The sequence below is a fragment of the Mus caroli genome, unplaced genomic scaffold (assembly GCF_978045245.1).
Source record: "Mus caroli unplaced genomic scaffold, Mus_caroli_1 scaffold_1, whole genome shotgun sequence".
NCBI classification, from domain to species: domain Eukaryota; kingdom Metazoa; phylum Chordata; class Mammalia; order Rodentia; family Muridae; genus Mus; species Mus caroli.
In genome coordinates, this window is record NW_028227256.1 from 138,506,838 (window position 1) to 138,520,618 (window position 13,781).

Here is a 13,781-nt window from a genome sequence, read left to right on the forward strand (position 1 = left end):
CTTTTCCATCATTTCTATATCATGATGATATTTGTGTCACTTCTTATTTAACAAACAACTACCTACAATTTAGTGTGATCTATAAATTCCAATAAGATAAAGTCTAACACCTTAGTATTTGGTGTAGCAACCAAGACAACAGTAGCAAAAGTCAAAGCTCTATTCATAAAACTGAACAGAAAAATATAGTATAAACTTGTTCATAAAATTTTGCATGTAATATAAATCCATAGAAACTCTGATTAGTATATTGATAACAAAACAGCAATTAATATATTCACTTAAGTTGTTGGTTTTATTTTACTTATTAATATAATAATATACTTATGAAATGTCTCTTTCCTTTTCCTCCATCTAAACCCTGCCATATATAGCTTCATGCTTTTCTTTAAATTAATAGTCTTTATTCTTATTTTTATTACATGCATATATGTATGCATATTTATAAATACAACCTTCTCAGTCTGTATGTTAATTTTATTTACATTTAGTGGACTACTTGATATGTATAACCAATTGGCATATTCTTCCCTGGAGAATAGTACTTAATCTGTTGCCAGTCTCCTCTACTGTCTATAGTTCTTTTAGTTCTATTGAAGCCTTATACTTTCACATACATTGTGGTTACTCAGTTGATGGAACTGAGCTGAAAGTTGCTCCCTGAGTAGTAGCTTTTATAGCAACAGAAGACACAGTGCAAATTTCTCCAATACAAGGAGACAATGAAATGCTCTACATAGATATGAAGCTAAGGAACCACATCAATATGCAGTATGGTATGTTCACACTCTGCTTGCAGTAGTGACCTGGATATCTTTATAGTAACAAAATGTTCTCTTTGTATTTAAGACCCATTCAACAAGATGAAAACATTGTTTGGTAATGGAGAGAGACCTAGTAAACTCCTCAATACTAATGGATATTGGAAGATAATCTGTAGTCACTTCTTTTCTAAACTATCACAACCTCTAACAACATTCTAAATATTGATCTGTATACCCACAGGTAAATGTAATTTTCAACCCTCATCAAAGTAACTGCACATTGTAATAGGTGGAGACCATTATTGGTAACCACAATAAATCAGAATGCAGAGTTGTGGAGCCTAGTCCCAGTGAATATATATGCAAAAAAATTAATTCTGCACCTAAGGATAAGGGAACATTGCAGAAGATGAGGCAGAATCATTGATAAGAAGCTATAAATTACGTATTTAATTTAATAAGACTTTTGTTTGCAATTAAGGCAACTATCCTGATTTTCAGTCTGATTTGAAACAAAAGACAGAGTAACAAAAGAGGCAAATCAGGACACAATTACAGACTTAGGAAATTTTATAAATTAAATAAAGATAGATAATAGTTTATAAAAATATTCTTCTGTTCCAAAAATATCATGAGTAAGGAGGAATAAAATGGTAGAAAATAATGCCATCTCCAATACCTATCTCAAATTTTATAAAATTAGGGGCATGAATGAGGCAGTTGTCACTTGGTTAAGATTTTATTGATTGGCCCAAGTGCTTATATTGATGAGAACTTTTGTGCATGATGTGTTTTTAGAATTTTGATGTTAAATTTTCATATGTGTTTCATTCATCCCCAATATGCTCTCCCTGACTACACATATAGCTTCTCTTTAGTCTCAAACAAGCCTGAAAAAAAAAAACCAATTCACATTTAACAAAAAGCATGTACATGGTCCAGAATTCACTGTCATAATTTGCTTTCAGAGTGTAGAATGAGGAGTCCAGAGAACTTGCATGTCAGTAAGCATCTAAAGTATGCAAAGACAGCAGCTGTCATCCACACATTCTGCAGTAATGCTAGCAAACAACTATTTCAATATCAGAACCAAAACTTTCCATTAATTTGCCAATTCCCCAAGTAGAGAAAGCCATCCATGGGTGCCTTCCATCTGTTGCAAGAGGCTCCAATATCTGTCATTACCTAGATGAATGCACATCATCCAAGTGCAACACAAATTTACAAATCAGCTGTCAGGTACTATGAATGCAAAGATGCAGGAAAGAAAACTATGAGAATAACTTGAATTAAAATAAAATCTTTCTTTTTTTTTTTTTTTTTTTTTTTTGGTATTTGCCTGTGTCTCTAGTTGCATATGTAGCAGAGGATGGCCTAGTAGACCATCAATGGGAGGAGAGGCCCTTGGTCTTGTGAAGATTACATGCCCCAGTACAGGGGAATGCCAGGGCCAGGAAGTGGGAGTGGGTGGGTTGGGAGCAGGGTGGGGGGAGGGTATAGAGGACTTTTGGGATAGCATTTCAAATGTAAATGAAGAAAATATCTAATAGAAAAAATTAAAAAATCTATCAGAATAATTGTTTACTGTGTGGTACAATATAGGATTTAACTTATTCAATAAAAATCAAACATTATATGTTATCAATATTGTCTTCTTTTTAAAGCAGTATTTTATTTAATCAAAGAATATTAACCTGTGTGCATTACTAAGTTTTGCCAAGTGACACAATACAACACACCAATAGAAATACAAGAGATATGGCTCTATTTATTGTCATATGAAATCCACATGTGTGCTGTGGTGTATACATACATGCAAGTATGAGCACTGAGCTGAGCGTGCACATGCACGCACACAGACACACACTCTCTCACACACACATGCTCACACAATCGCAACATAAATAAAAATAAAATAAATATAATTTTATATTGAGAGTAAAATAAATCCAGAGTCAGTGCTGTGATTGGGCCTCTTTAGAGAACAGCTTAACAAACATTTTGTCTAACAATGTATACACATGCTACTTATTTTCCATAAAGATTCTTAAGTAAAGTAATCATTGTCAAAGGTTCACATAAGAGTCCATGCTCTAACAATCCATTATTTCTGTGTTAACATTTCCATTACATGCCAATATTGACATTATTCTTATAAGTACTTCTTGCTGACAACAACATTTAGTTAGTTACTTACCCTTATGCTTTAAGTAACTTATTTTGCCCTAGGATTTTTAGATTTTCAATTATACTGTACAATCTACACATAAGAACAGCATTGCTGAGCCATTAATTATTAATATAAATCATCAATGTCAACATTGTCTTAGAAAGGTATCTATCTACACAAGTGAAGGGTGTACTGAAGTTCACTGAATAAAACATTTTTTTTACTATTCTTTAATGATGTTTATAATAATGTTATTCAAAGAAATACAATGAACAACTACAATTCTGACAAAATCTTGCTATAAATTGTTAGTATATAACTCATTACCATTTATAGCCTGGGACCACTGTAAGAACATATTACACACATCCAACACACATTACATACAGCATGTACATTCTCAATCCAAAATCAAGAAACGTGCATACAGTTGGAGTAAAACTGGACCAAAGTAAGACTAAAACACAGGAGAAAAAGTCCAAGTCATGAAGCTCTACAGACAATGCTCAATATCTAGAACTTCAGTCCTAAAGAGCTTAAAAGGTTCTGGTCCTCCATCTTTCCTGAAAGCAATGTACATGTGTTTCTTGGGATGGTTGCACAGCTGCATGCAGCTTTCATTGGTTAATGGCTTGGAGAGCTAGTTTCTTTCAATCTTGGAATCTATACTGTAAATCAAGCTTTAACTACATGGATTCCTACAAAGGCCTTTTATGGACTCTCCCCTTTCATACCATCACATAAGGGACCTCCCCTGACACATATTACCTGGTTTAAGTTGATTCTGTTAAGCTTGAGAAAGAAAACAAAAAAAACAAAAACAAAAACAAAAAACAACAACAAAAAAAACAACCACCACCAAAACAACAACAAACCATAATGCCATTACTCTTGCATATTCTTCTATGTCTAAAGAGGTAGGACTATTGCAGGTTACACTGCCAACTTGGAATGTATCCTCCCCTCCTAGATTTTGTTTGGTTTTGTTATATTTTTGTTATTGTTTTGATTTGATTTGGTTAGGTTTTTGGCTTTTCTTTTCATACTGTTTATATGCAGTTGATTTCCAGAAGAAGAAAAATAGAGGAGGGAGGAGGGGGAGGGGGAGAACAACAACAAGGAAAATGACATAAGAAGAGAAAAAGAAAAATCATCACTACCACCATGACTACCACCACCACCACCACCTACCTTGAACTTTCAGCTTTCCTATGTCTAAGATTAAATAACTGGGGTCTTTCTCTGTGGGTATCATTGTCATTTTTTCAATGCAGAGCAAGAGGTCTCTACTTAATAATACTAAGCTCTTTACCACCTTTCTTTCACTGTGCATACTGGCTTTGATATTAAACTTCCTACTGTACTTCATCTCTCTAAATTTTATTTTTCTGTCTACCCTCATGTTCCTTTGTGGTATAGAACTCTGAAGAGTTATAATTAATAGCCACATACTCATTATTATTAGTTCTTAATTTTTTTATATTAAAGAATCAATGCTTTACTTTTGCTGCTTTGTTTTGTTGTTTTGTTTGTTGTTGTTGTTTTGAGTCAGGGATTCTCTGTGTAATCCTGGCTGTCCTGGAATTCACTCCATAGACCACTTGGACTCAAATATAGAGATCTACCTGTCTTTGCCTCCCAAGTGCTGGGATTAAAGGCATGTGCCACCATCACTTGGCTTTAGTGAATTACTCTTAAATTTAGTCTCAGGCGAGTTCTTGGTCATAGGCAGAAGGTATTCAGTTTCTGTGAAAAAAAAATCACTGACCTGTCCAACAGGTCCAGTTATTTGAGGGTCTCGAGTGGACCTTCTCCTAAGAAACAAATGGGGGGTAGAGAGAGACGAGAACCTTGTGCAATGAATGACACACGGAAGCAGTCTGAGTAACATCAAGGTATCACTGTATTAGCAGACTCAAGGTTTAAATGCACAAGCAAAAGGGGAAGTACTTCTCAGCAGGAGGAATGGGGCAGCGGAAATGCACCTCAGGAGGAGAGATGGGGCAGCAGAAAATTTTCTTTTGGTGACTACACAGGGAAGCAGGAACTGGGCGGTATCAGGGTACATCCAGCACTGACTTAGGGCTGGAACAATCTGTGGTTGTTCTCAGAGTGGTGCATCAGTGGACCACTTTTGACCCCCTTTTCTTCTCGTGGGGAGAGGCCCAATTCAGAGATCAGGACAATAGTGTTGTCTTAATAGCTCCCAACAAATCACAATAATGTCCTCTAGACAAGTTGCTAGAGCTCTTGTTTCCTTCTGAAACCTTATAAACCAGGTGTCCACAGTGCTCATTACTTTGAGCATTCCTGTTTTCCATTCCTCCAGCAGAATGGCCCTTTAAGCTGTGTTTAGTATTCAATTAATTTTTCTAGTCTAAAGTTCCAAAGTCTTCCACATCTCTTTAAATTAGGGCAGAGTCCTCATGACAACCCATTCTCTGGTACCAGCATTATTGTATTTAGTTCCTTTTTGGTACTAGGATAAAACATCATGGCAAAAAAAAAAAAAAAAAAAAAAAAAAAAAACAACTTATAGATAAAAGAGTTTGTTTCTGGCCAATGTTTCCAGAGCCAGTCTACAACAAAGAGGAAACCATGTCAATAGGCAGTTAGAACAGAAAAGGAAAAGGTCTGATTTACTTTCATACTCAGGAACCAAGAGAGTAAAATGGAAGTGGTACAAAGATATAAAGACTTAAAGTCTACTCCTAGTGATGTACTTCCTCTGGAAGCCTGTCTGTTCTAACACATTTCTTCATGTTGCCATGTCTGGGAAATAACCTTTCAAATATGTAAGCCTGTAGAGATCATTTTCACTCAAACTGTCAGAAACAATAATACTTACAGAAGTTGACAGAAATAGCACTAAAATTGCTGCTTCTTATACTGTGTGATATATTACTCATGATAAAATCATGCTTGGGGCAACCAACCTAAATGACAATCTTGTTCCAAGGGGAAAAACATTGAATTGAGTATGTTAAGTGAAAGAGGCAAGTCCTTACTAAGCATAATTGTTGATAGAAAAATTTTTTTCAAAGAAACCAGAGAGCTGTAGACTTGGTGTGCAACTCAATTCCTCAGGTGAGTATTCCAGAGTTTTCTGTATAAAAAAAATCATAATAGAAAAGAATTTCTGGTGACAGGGTCAGAATGGCAAAGGTGAATAAAGTCAATTTGCTGCTCAGTAAGCAGACTAATAGTTTTCTAGGGGTTTGTTGTGAAGACCAGGATGAAAGATTTCTGTTAACAAATTATCATATAGAAACACGTAAAGTAATTAATGTGTTTATTAACTTGAGTATGATCATATTTGCACAAGAATGTACTTATATAAGAATAATTTGTGCATGTATATAAAGTTTATTTCAATTGAATTTTAGGAAAATTAAAATTAGGCAAATCTTCACCTCACTTTCTTTTCCACTAGACCCAATCCCTCAGTCTAACCCCAAGTACTACAACATGCCTCAGACCCTCTGGGTCCCTTTGTCTGCATGGAACGAGTCTCTGGGTGCAGATGGGCAAGGAGTTGGTGAATGACAGACAACAAGCGAGATTGTGTAGAATCTGAGTGTATTTTGTCAGGTTGAGCATCAGACTTTTTATACAGCAGAATAGCAAGAAACCAGACGAGATACAATCCACCAAGTTACATAATACAAAAGGGATGTATACATCAAAAGAAGGTGGGGACCAGGCTGTTGCCACTAAGAAGAGAGCCAGGTGTAAAGCTAGTCTACTGTTAAGCCCATCACCAGGGGTTCTATTTTAGCAGACCTCATGAATACTGCAATACCACAACCCCCTTATTTCCTGGGCCCTGATAATTTTTAGTATGAGTGTAACTTTTAAGTATCTGTGGAGAATCTCCATTTGTCAGAAGAATTCACCAACTTGCTTCTAATGTGCAATGTAGCCTGTACTGAAGATTTCTATCTCAGTGGGATTCCCTGGCTCTTTCATGGGAAACACTCTGCAGACAAGCCTTGAGCTGCTGCCTTGGTATTTTGTAATGCTTAATTAGTTACTGAATAGGTAACTTCCTGACTTCAGTTCTACTGGATTCCAAGCTCATTGGCTTCTGGCACATTGGAATACTGGTGGGAGACTTAACTATATCAGAATTCAATCTTAAAAGGCACTTATAATAATAATACTAAAAGAGAGCATGTGGATCCATACACCAGACTAACTGGGGATATGGTATGAGTATACTGGTTATGAGAACACCAAAACTCCAGGAAGTGAGTCTCTGTGAAACTCTTTGCCTCATGAGGGCTTCCAGGCCTCTTGGCCTGCCAAGCAAACTTCAATGGAGTGTGCATAGCAAGACCATAGTTACAGCCTTCTCCTGTCCTCTCATCACACCAAGCTAACCTCCTTCCCCACACATGTTGCTGTATCCTGGCCCTCAACTCAAGCAGATATCTCCTGACCAACCACAAGCCATTCCGAGTCAGAAACCAAAAAGGCTACTGGCAGATACCTTCTCTGTTTTCTTTTCCCTAAATCAAATCCCTCTCTCTCATACCTAGTGGTGCAAGAGATAACAAGCTGCATCTTGCCTTCCTTGTGTCTACATCTCTGATGAGTCCCACAGAAAATCCCCACCTAACTTCCCTCCCCAAATTCATCACTGTATCAAAACTGCAAACTGGAGCAGGTAACCTCTATTAAACAGAGACTAGGCCTAGCATAAACGTAGGAAGGCTAACCACAGGCCCAATACTTTTTATGTTACCCTAGACAGTCCAACAGCTGTCCTCCACCCCTGCCTAGATCCTGTGTGACTTCCATTGACCATCTTGTCCTAAACTCCTTTTCTCCTCACTGCATCTAAGCCTCCAACAGTAGCAGGCATTCCCTGTGAACACACCAGCTAGACAGACCATGAAAAAAGGCAGCACATAGCCATCACAGTCTCTAAAAATCTGAAAACAGAAAGCAAGGCAGAGAACACCTCTATTCCCCTCCCTTGCTCCCCTCACTCCAAAACTCCTTGGACCTGTAATCTCAAACCAGGATGCCTAGACCTATTGTAAGAACACAATAATAGCCAGGGCTATGGCTGCTCTAGGGCCTAGTTAGCTGACCATAGCATCTCCCAAATATACTATTTGGTTAGGGTTCCACTACTGTGAACAGACCCATGACCATGACAACTCTTACAAGGACAACATTTAATTGGCTGGCTTACAGGTTCATTAGTTTAGCCCATTATTTCAAAGGTGGGAACATAGCAGCATCCAGGCAGGCATGGTATAGGAGGAACTGAGAGTTCTACATCTTCATGTGAAGGTTGCTAACAGAATTTTGACTTCCAGTCTGATAGAATGAGGTCTTAGAACCCACAGTCACAGTAATACACCTACTCCAACAAGGCCACACCTATTCAAATAATGCCACTCCCTGGACTGAACATCTGCATACAATCACATAACACTCTCTGGCCCCCAAGGGCTTGTTCAAACATATGACTCTATGAGGGCCATACCTAAACACAGCATAATGCAAAATACATTTAGTCCAACTTCAAAAGTTCTCATGTAATGTTAAAAGTCCAACGTTTAAAGTCTCTTCTGAGATTCATCCAGTCACTTAACTATAATTCCCAAATCAAGACAGGAAACCATCTGAGGAAACTCCAAACTCTGCATCTCCATGGCTGATGTCAAAACAGTCTTCAGATCTCCAACTTCTTCTTTATCTTTGTTGACTGCAACAGACTTCTTTCTCCTGGGCTGTTTCCATTCCCTGCTAGCAGCTTTCTTCAGCAGATAACCTGGGACTCTTGCATCTCAGACATCTTCAATGTTATAGTTCCTTGTTTCTGTGTCTGGGATCCACATATGATTTTCTGGGTTTCTCAAAAGGGCTTGGGTCACTTCTCCAGCTCTGCCCTCTGGAGTACTCTAAGCTCAGGTTGATCCACTCCACTGCTGCTGCTGTTGGTGGTGATCTTCTCACAGTACTGGCATCTTCTGTTGCAGCCAGGCATCATCAATAGCCTCCCATAAGCTCTCTTCATATTGCCCAGCCTCAGATCCTTTGCATAATCCCTTCATTCCTAGGTCATCATCTGCAACCTAGGCTGCACTTTCACCAATGGCCTACCATGTCTTCTCACAGTGCCAAGCCTCATCTCCTTTTCATGACCCCTTCATGCCTTCAAAACCAGTACCACCTGTGTGACTCTTACACATTAACAAGTATAGCTGCTGCAGGAGGTACAACCATGGCTATCTCTAGAACACAGCTTCTTTGTGCTTTCAGAAAACACTTCTCAGAAGATTTTATCCTAGAGATTCTGGTCTCTTCTTAATCACCACTAATTTCTTAGCTCCAGCTAACCAGCATCAATTTTCCCAGTAGTCCCTTTTATTCTAGACTCTAAAGCCAGAGCCATGTAGCCAAAGTTGCCCAGTTCTGTTACTTGCAGTGGCTAAAACATGTCACCCTTATTCTATGAAATTATCAGTGGCTCTTTGTTTTTTAAATTCTTCACAGCCTAAGCTTGGGTGTCCTGGAATTTGCTCTGTAGACAGAAATTGAATTTAGAGATCTGCATGAGCACTGTGATTAAAGGTATAATCCACAAAGCCTGGATTTAAGTTTTTCTTCACCTAGAACTTGCTCTGTTCTAGGCTGACCTTGAACTCACAGATTTGCTTGCCTTTGCCTCCTGGAATTAAAGGCTTGTACTACCATTCCTGGACCTAAAATTAGATGGGTGGGATATTGTCCCAAGGTCACTACTCCCTTAATCCAATATAATATCATTGAACACAGGATTCAGCTCCATTTCACTTCTTGGTGCCCCATTAAAATTCAAACCATATATTTGATAATTTTCATTTTTCACCTTTTTATGCTTGTTTAAAATGCTCTTCATGAGACTTCACCAGAGAAGTCTTCACCAGTCTATGATGGGCATTTCTGAGACTTCCCTTGTCAATGCAATTAATCTGAGTCTTTTCAACTTAGCCTCAGGCAGACCCTTCATACAAGGCAATAAAAGAAAAAATAAAAAGTAGCCACATTCTTCATCAAAATACAACAAAAAACAGTTTCTAGGCCACATATTGAAATTCTTCACTGAAACCTATTGGACCACAGCTCCACAATTCAAATCACTCCTAGTAACAAAGTCTTCTATACTCCTGCTAGGATAGCCCAATAATCACCTTGTAAAGGGTTCCACTGCTTTCCAAATACAAAGTCACAAAATCCACATTCTTTCAAACAAAAGCATTTTCAGGCCTATCACAGCAATACCCCAGTCCCTGGTACCGACTTCTATCTTAGTTAGAGTTTTACTGCTGTCCAGACACCATGACCAAGGGAACTCTTAAAAGGACAACATTTAATTGGGACCAAATTACAGATTCAGAGGTTCAGTCCATTATCACCAAGGTGGGAACATGTCAGCATCCAGACAGGTGTGGTTCAGGAGAAGCTGAGAATTCTATGTCTTCATCTGAAGGCTGCTAGCAGAATTTTGACTTTCAGGCAGCTAGGATGTGGTCTTAGAGTCCACACCCACAATGACACACCTACCCTACTCCAACACAGCCACAAGTACTCCAATAATGCCACTCCCTAGGCTGAGCATATACAAACCATCACATCTGCAAACATAGCTTAAGCAGAAGAAAAAGACCTTAAAAACACTGAACGAATAATTCCATTAAAGAAACAAATATTTGGAGGAAGTGAATAAATTAATTTTGATAAGTAAAGAAAATACAAACCAGCAGGGTATGGTGGCACAGGCCTTTAATCTCAGCGCTCAGGAGGCAGAGGCAAGTGGATTTCTGAGTTTGAGGCCAGCCTGGTCTACAAAGTGAGTTCCAGGTCAGCCAGGGCTACACAGAGAAACCCTGTCTGGAAAAACAAAAAACAAAAACAAAAACACAAAAACAAAGAAAGAAAGAAAGAAAGAAAGAAAGAAAGAAAGAAAGAAAGAAAGAAAGAAAGAAAGAAAATACAAACCAAAAGGTGAAGGCGTCAAATAAAACTGGTCAAGAACTGAAAATGGAAATAGAAACAAAAAAAAAAAAAAAACCTGAAAGAATTCTGGAAATGAAAAGATACTAGAAGTATAGAGACCACAAAACAGAATGGATCAGCAAAGAAATATATTTGGCACATAATAATCAATCATTAAACACACAGAACAAATAGATATTAAAAGCAGCAATTAAAAAAGAACATGTAACATAAAAAGCCAGATATATTTGAATTACATCTGATTTTTCAGAGTCTAAAATTCAGAAGGGACAGCACAGGTATGTTACATACTCAAAAAGACTATAGATACAATCTAAGATTACTATTATCTTGCAAAACTTCCAATCACCATAAATGGATAAATTACAGCATTTTGTGGTAAAATAAATTATAAACAATCTAGATCTATATCGTACACACACACACAAACACACACACACACACACACACACACAGACACACACACATCACATAAATGCAACCATGTGGATGTTGCTAGAAAGAGAACTCCATTGTAAGAAGATTGACTACACATGAAAATACAAGGAATAATAATCTCAAACCAGCAAAACCAAAATAAGGGAAACACACACAGACACAGACACAAACACAAACACTCACCCGTATCTACCACCAAAAACCAAGGAAAACAAGAGAAAAAAATAAATTAGGAATAACCAGGAATTGATCATTTATATGTCTCATTATCAATGATCTCAATTCTCCAATAAAAAAAACATGGAGTAGCAGAATGGATGTAAAAACAGGATCCCTTATTCGCCTAGATCAAAGGAACATACCTCTATATCAAGCATAGATGTTACCTTAAGGAAAGGGTTGTAAAAAGATGTACTAAGCAAATGGAACTAAGAAGCAATCTGAGATAGCCATTTTAATATCTAATTAAATAGATTTCAAAATAAAACCAATAAAAAGAAATGGATAAGGAAACTTTATACTCATCAAAGGAAAATTTCATCAAGATGACACTTCACATCATAGCATCTATATTTCTTTCTGTTTTGTTTTGTTTTGTTTTGTTTTGTTTTATTTTGTTTTGTTTTGTTTTGTTTTGTTTTGTTTTTCGAGACAGAGTTTCTCTGTGTTGCTCTGGCTGTATTGGAACTCACTCTGTAGACCAGGCTGGCCTCGAACTCAGAAATCTGCCTGCCTCTGCCTCCCAAGTGCTGGGATTAAAAGGTGTGTGCCAACACGCCTGGCTTGCATCTATATTTCTTAACATCATTCCTTAATAACATACTCTAACTGACATGCCATCCAGGAAAAGACTAAACATAGAAACGATGAATCTAACTGGCATGGAAAACAAAATGGAAATAACAGATATTTACAGAAAATATCTTCTCAGCACCTCATGAGATTTTCTCCAAAATTGACCACACACAATGACACAAAGTATACCTCCTCAGATATAAGAAAATTGAAATACTTCCCTATCCCCTATCAAACCAGGACAAACTAATCCTGGATATCAATGGAAAGGGAAACAATAGAAAACTTGCAAACTCATGGAAACTGAATGAAAAAAATGGATCAAGATCAAAACAAAGGAAGAAGTTAAAGACTTTCTTGAATTCATACACAGCATACCCAAATGTACAGGACAGAATAAAAGTGTTTTTAAGAGGAACATATATAATATTACGTCATTACATTAAAAAAGCATGAAAAACATTATACTAGCAACTTAACAACAAAATGAATAGAAATAATCAATGAAACAAATAATGTGTTCTTGGAGAAAAATCAACAAGACCGACAAACTCTTATCCAAACTAACTAAAAGTTAGAGAGAACTTTTCAAAATTATCAAAGTCAGAAACCAAAATTGTGACAAAACAGACATTAAGGAAACTGAGAGAATCATAAGGAAATTATACTAAAACTTGTAGTCCACCAACTTGGAAAATCTGAAAGAAATGAATAAATTTTCCTTGATGTTTACCAAGGAAATTTAAACTAATATGAGATAAACTACTAAAATAGACCTATAATGAAATACAAGCAGTCTTTAAAAATCTCCCATCCAAATTGTCCAGGGCCATATTTTAGCACAGAATTCTACCAGATGGTCAACAAATTAACATCAATGCTGCACAATTATTTTCTGCAAAATAGAGAAGGAATATTGTCCATCTCATTTTATAAGACCACAGTTATCTGGATACCCAAATTACATAAAGACTAAAGAAAGAAAGAGTTACAGGCCATTTTTCCTTAAGAATATCAATACAAGAATACCCAGTAAAATATGTGCAAACTGAAACTAAGAACATATCAAAAATACTATCCACCATGGACAAATAGAGTTCATACAAATGAAGCATGGATGATTCAATATATAAACATCAGTATATGTAATCAATCATATTTTAAGAAAACTGGAAGTAAAAGAAACACATGAACATCTGATTTGATGCAGAAAAGACCTTTGACAAAACTTTACACTATTTCAAGATAAAAATCCTAGAGAGATTAGTGATATAAGAACAGACTCCAACATAAAAAGCAAAGTGTAGTCCTCAGGCTCAGTCTGATACTTGGTCTGAGTATCTGCATCTATATTGGTCAGGTGATGGTAGAACCTCTCAGGGAACAGCCATAGCAGACTCCTGTCAACAAGTGCTTCTTGACATCAGCAATAGTGTCTGGGTTTGGTGTCTACAGATGGGATGGATCCCCAGGTGGAGCAGTTCCTGGATGGCCTTTTCTTCAGTTTCTGCTCCAATTTTGTCCCTGTCTTTCCCATGGACAGGAACATTTCTGTGATAACATTTTGAGATGGGTGGTTGGTCCCATCCCTCAATAGA